The sequence below is a fragment of the Pristiophorus japonicus genome, chromosome 3 (assembly GCF_044704955.1).
Source record: "Pristiophorus japonicus isolate sPriJap1 chromosome 3, sPriJap1.hap1, whole genome shotgun sequence".
NCBI classification, from domain to species: Eukaryota; Metazoa; Chordata; class Chondrichthyes; family Pristiophoridae; genus Pristiophorus; species Pristiophorus japonicus.
Window position 1 is genome coordinate 317,875,212 of NC_091979.1, and position 6,505 is coordinate 317,881,716.

The window sequence follows — 6,505 nt, forward strand, 5'->3', positions numbered from 1 at the left end:
TACAGGCTGTTGGCTGCAATTGGTCATTTTAAACATGGCATCTTCCCATTCTCCCTGCCACATGTCTCCGTGGTTGGTTTTGCAGAACCTTACAGTCCCCCGTTAAAACACTCTGTCTTAGGGCGTTTTCAAAATGTGAAGCTAAACCGTTTCCCTCTCACAGAGCCAATCTTCCCCAAATCTTACCTAAACCCACGATAAAACATTAAAATACACCAATGGTATTCATACATTTGGAACCAATACAATACTGAAAATGTAAAAATGCTTCTCAACCAATACCCTTCACCAAAATCATAATTTAGAATAGTATCACACATCATAGTATTACAGATAGGGAGGTACGGACCTTTAACAAGGTACAGACTTTTCTTTACAGTGCAATACATTCGGCTCGTACAATCAGTCCCATCACACTGCATAGACTTTGCTCGCCCTCCCTTTTCGTTTGGCCTTTGACTTGGCCTCCCGCAGAGCTTTCTCAATTTTTAAGCGACGGCCCTTTCTCCTAAGCTGGCAGCGGATCGCCAGCAAATCGGCTCCGGTGATCAGCTGTGCCACTACCAGGGCGTGAGAGAGGATGTGGTCCCAGGCCGGGACCTCTACGTCCAACCCCCAATCCCACCAGGGCCTTGAATTTAAGTCAGCTATCTGGGCTCCCAATTTTACTGTTTTTTTGTTGTAGGGTGAAATAATGTTTCTGGGATTTTTGTGCTGCTTTGAACAGATCTGTCAGGTGCTCTCGTAAAAATGGAATGTGGTATCCCAAATGTGCTACATAATTGTCCATGCAATTGATCATTGATACCCCGGTGTTGAAACCGGTAAAAACATCATTCCAGATCCCTCTTCTGTGTCTTTTCGGTTTGACATTGTCTTTGGGTTGTAGACGGTACAGCAAAGTCTTATTCAAATAGCCAAAATCGAGCTCGGAGAATGTCCTGAACATTTCTCGAAGGAGAGCCTGGTAGAAGCGTTCTGTCTCTTTTGGACACCACTCAGTGCATCTCGGTAAGGTTTAGGATGACGGAGGCGTAGTGGACCCCCTGGTATAGCAGCTTGTCCGTGGGAACCAAAACCAAACCGTTCTCTGGTCCCTGGGTGGGGGTCGGGCATCTGTCCGTGTCAGTTGGTTCGGTCGGGGCTGTGGGCAGGGTCTGTCTGGGGTGTGCGCTTAACTCGGTGGCGTGGATGGAGCTGGGGTGGCTTACTATGCATGCGACCATGCTCCGGTCCCATCCCATCCCCTTCCCTTCATCCCGCCACTGTCGGGAGAACGCTATGGAGATGCCTGCCGGGCATATCTTCTCTGATCGCCACATGCACACACACACTCCTAACTCCGCCTCCCACCATTTATCCCAACACACACTCAATCCCCACTGGGTGCCCGTGATGGTCCGGTCGATGCTGTTGTCCAGTCTCTCCCAATCTGCTGTCGGGTTTCCCATGTCCTTGTCAGCTTCCTGAGCCACCACCACCTTCCCACCAGGATGTGCCCCTTACAGGTCAGGCGAACCCTCTTCCCAACCACTACCCTAACCCAGAATGCGATCACCTCAATGCTGGGGCAGGAGACTGATGCTGCCCCATACGTGACCCCGGGGTGACTGGAGTATCTAGTGGAATTGGACCCCAATCACCCTGGCCACCTTCCCCTGTGGGTATATATTGCGGTCCGCTCTACCCCTGGGGTCCCTTCTCCTGTGGTGACAGTCGATGCCTGCCCCCCTGAGCATCCAAAAATAATGGCTTCTTCAGTCTCTCCCCGGTAGCCGATGCACATTCTGATGTAGGTGCACAGGAGCAGGATTTTCCTCATCTCTGGTTCCTCTTCTGATCTGAAAGACAAAACCTCATTTGGTTCAAAAACCCTGAGCCCCCTGGCTCATCCCTCCCCCATTTTCCACTCTGTCTCCACCTCACAGTACCCCTGCACGGGTTTAAACTGTGTGTGCCTATCGGTCTGACCGCAAACCGCAATTTTACTGTGGAAGTCAAGGGGTTTCAACTAATAAACACTTGAAACAACAAACAAACCTTACACAAAAGAGGAAGTGAGAGAAAAAAAAGAAGTCCCGGCTCCATATCCTATTGGCTCAAAAGCCTCACTGTTATACTCCCTATATTGCAGAGGCCACCTGAGCCCCACTACACTAGAGAACACTATATATATATATGTGTACACACCTACTGCTCTCCTTTTTAACCTGCTTGCCACCCTTCCCGGGTGGCTGTGCTAATCCCTGGGATGCTCCTTGGTTTTCCTTTTATGCGGGGGAATGTAGGGGGGAGACCACCTCTCCTTTGGCCTCTTGGGCCGGACCAACCTCCGCGGCCCCTCTGTCTCCCCTGCCAAGGTGTCCCCTGAGCTTCGGGTGGTGCTTACTGAGCTGGTACAGCCCCTCACCCCCTCCAGGGATGGCTCACTGCCCTTGGCAGCTACGAAAATTCCCCCGGCAGGCTCCTCACTGCCGGGGACTCCCGTATCCTCTGGGGGCTTTGTGTTGTACAGGGTTCCATCCGAAACCACTCTCAGCTGATACTCTCACAGCGTTTCCTCAGTTCTTCCAGGGACCACTCACTACTGGGACCCGCCGCCCTCTCTCCTGCAGGCTCTGGGCTGTCTGCACCGAAGGCTAGGCTAGCCTCGACAGGCTCCTCACTGTGTTCGGCCCCTGTCTCCGGTACAACCCCTTCCCCGTCAGGAGACCTTGGCTGTGGGGTCACGTCCAGTGACTGGCTGCCTGCCCTGCGCGGCCCTTTTCCCCCTAGTACCTCTCGGGAAAGTAAAACAGGCTGCTAGGGACGGTGGCAGCCTTGGCTGCGGATTCCGAGCGGATCTCCTAACGGGTGGAGGTGAGTCCTCGTCCCATATGTAGGGTGGGAATCCCCCTTCCTGTGGGTCCCAAATCTGTGGGTAGCTTGTACCTGTGAAGCAACTCACTGCTCCTTGTGGTGGGATCGGTGGGGCTGCAGTGGTGGGCTGGGGGCCTGGGCTTCCCGTCGGGATTATCCCTCCGGGCTGCCCTTTCCCACGAGGTTTTGCCTTGTTGGGGTTAAACAGTTTACATTGGTTAATGTGAAACCATTTAACCCGGCGGGGCATCTTGACCGCGTATACCATGGGGCTTGCCTTGTCGACAATGCTGTAAGGCCCCATGTACAGTGGCTCAAAAACTCCCACCCTGGCAAAGTTGTGGACCATGACCTGGTTCCCCACCTGCCACTCGTGGTGTTTGCTCGGTTCCAGCAGCAATAGGTTGGTCTGATGTTGCTTCCCCATGTTAGTGGCCGCCTGCCAGTGAATCTGCTTGAGGTGCTCCAACAGACTTTTGGTAAAGCGGTCCCTATTCACCTCGATTACCTGAGCTTCCGTCAGGACCGGGGCAAGTACATGGGTGGGGGTTCGCATGGCTCTTCCAGTCATGAGCTCGTATGGGGAATACCCCGTGCTTTTCGAATGGCTGGCCCGGATCCCCATCAAAACCAGGGGCAACCTCTCCACCCACCTCTGCGGGGAATCCCCAGTCTCCTTCCTGAGTTTTTCTTTCAAGGTCCTATTCATACGCTCCACTAGCCCCGAGGACTGGGGGTTGTAGGTGACATGCCACTTCCCCTCAATCCCCAGCACCTTAAGGGTTGCTTGCATGACCTGTCCCGTGAAGTGGCTCCCCCGATCGGACTCCACGTACTGTGGAAGTCCCCACCTGGAGAACACCTCCCTAACCAATATCCTGGCGGTCCCCGCTGCTGTGGCTGTTCGGCAAGGGAAGGCTTCAACCCACTTTGTGAAAGTGTCCACCAAAACCAGGCAGTACCGGTACCCTCCCTTAGCCACAGGTAGGGGCCCTATGTAATCGATTTGTATTGATTGCCATGGTCCCTCTACCCTCCTTGCGTGTCCGAGAGACACCTTTCTTTTCTGGGGATCTGGATTATTGGTTGCACAGACAAGACAGTTCGTGCAAAATTCACGAGTGTCTTCCCGGAGCTGGGGCCACCACCCGATCTGTTCCACCTGTTGCCAGGTGACCTCCGGTCCGGGGTGTCCAGCTCCAGGGCCTGCGTGGGCCAGCTGAAGGAACTCCCTCTGGTGCTGCTGGGGCACTATCCACTGCTCTCCTTTAAACAACATCTTCTCCCTAACATGGAGGCCTGTGCCTCCGTACGGTCCTTCGACCTTTTCTCCCGCAGTCAGCTTGTCCATGACGGACTTGAGGACGGGATCTCGTGCCTGTACCTGCTGGAGGTCCCAGGCCAAAGCCACCCCCTGCGCTCCCTTGTGTCCCCTGTCCACCCCGGATAGCTGCTATGGGGCCTCCCTCGAGCGGGTTCCACTTGGTTCCCGTTCAGGCTCCCTCTTTGGCCAGTTGATCTGCCTTTTGGTTCCCTGCAGCCCTGGGCTCATGTTTGTAATGGGCCTTTACTTTGTGAATGCAAATATCTGCCCTGGTCCCTACTGCCTGCATGATGTGCTGCAGTAGGGGTTTTATGGCCAGGGGCTTACCGTCTGCAGATGTATACCCGCGACGGGATCAGATGGCTAGATACTCCGTGCAGGCATTGCAGGTGAACATACTATCTGAACAGATGGTATAGGGCCGTGGGAATTCATCGGGGTGGGTGAACATACATGACTGCCGACAGTTCAGCATACTGGGCGCTCATGGTGGTTGGGAGCTTTATGGCCCTGGCTAAAGTTGCCTTGTATCCATTTTCCTGGAAGAACCGAATGTACAGTCTTCCCCCTTACGATAGCTGGCTCATCCCCCGTCCGGTTCTGTGCCCCTGCAACACTGTCTGTTACTGTTCAGGGTGGCCAGAGTCCCATCATCCTCCGTGGTTTACAGGCTATTGGCTGCAGTTGGTCATTTTAAACATGGCATCTTCCCATTTTCCCTGCCACATGTCTCCGTGGTTGGTTTTGCAGAACCTTACAACCAGCTGTATGAGAAGGGGTCCCTGCTGAATGCCATCCATTATTTCAAGGAATGCTTAAAACTCAAAGTTAACAACAAGAACGAGAAATGCCGTGCAAAATTGCAACATATTGCTGAAGATCGACTGAATAATTATTCAATAGATAGTGTAGCCTTTGGTATATTGGGGCTAATACACCAGGTTGATGGCAAGAAATCAGAAGCCATTCGTGATCGTGACAATGAAGAATTTCAAAGTGCTTTACGTCAGGTTACATAGGGCAATGTTAAAATGTGTCTCCCATTTCCCTGAGAAATTGATTCCCATTTTTAATGTGGGGTTTTGTAGTAAATAGTTCAAAAATAATCTTATTAGTTAACAGACTTACCATTTAACATAGGGTTACAGTGCTATTCAGTTCTCCTATCATTCTGCATTCATGTTTCTACTTGCTGTGGCTACAGTAATGGTAATCTTAAATTTCTGAATTAATGACACGGTTTGAACATTTTACATTATACTGATCCCAATGACTAAAACTGAAATGGACATAGTTGGATCTTTGGTCGACGGTGTAAAACGGATAATATTGAATTAGCCGCCCATTATACTCCACACCCAAAAGGGTTACACCACTGTAACCAATCAATACTAGTATGGTTTCTTTAATCTGCAAACCTGCGTCAAAGAGAATCTAAGTTTAAGAGCTGACCTTTGAACTTGTGATGGGAGAACGATCGTCTGACCTTTCATTGAGAAGAGAAGCTCCGGTAACCAATTGGAAGTAGCAGGAAGAGGAGTATTTGAATGTAGAAGAATTTTAAATCTCTATGGACTATAACTAAGTTAGCCAAAAACACAGAACCCAACAAGGACAGACGTGCTTAGAAATCATCTGACAAAACCTGGATTTTATCTTCCGCTGGCCCTTTAAATGAGCAGATCTACACCTTAAACTATCATCGCCGAATCCCCCACCATCATCACCCTGGGGGTTACCATTGACCAGAAACTTTACTGGACCAGGCACATAAATACTGTGGCAACAAGAGTAGGTCAGAGGCTGGGTATTCTCAAGCAAATACCAAACAAGTTTCTTCAACCTATCCTTACAATTTAACCATTTAAGCTTTGGTATCATTCTGGTTAATCTACACATTTTAGTGGCTATTGGGGAATTGGAAATTCTGTTCCTCTTGTAGTCTCAGCCTCTCAGGTTTTGTGGGTGGTGTGCAGATGTTATAAGGTATGGACAGAAGTGGGTTGGACTAAGATGGCTTCTATGGCCCCGATGATTGCACTGATGCATTTTCAGGAGACAGGGTCTAGTTCCCTCATTAACATATGCAAGGAGCCTAATGCCTGTTAAAGGCAGCCATCAGGTACACCTGAACAATATCCACTCAATATGGCATTGGTGGTATCTCAGGCACACTTGGGGTACAGGAGACACAGTGGGAAATTGATGCTGTCTGTCCCCATTATTTACTTGAAAAAATGGTCGCTGTATGGTCTAATTTCTACTTCACTCACTGCTACAAGTAAATTGGTGTCTGTACACCTGGGGAACAGTTCATGGAAA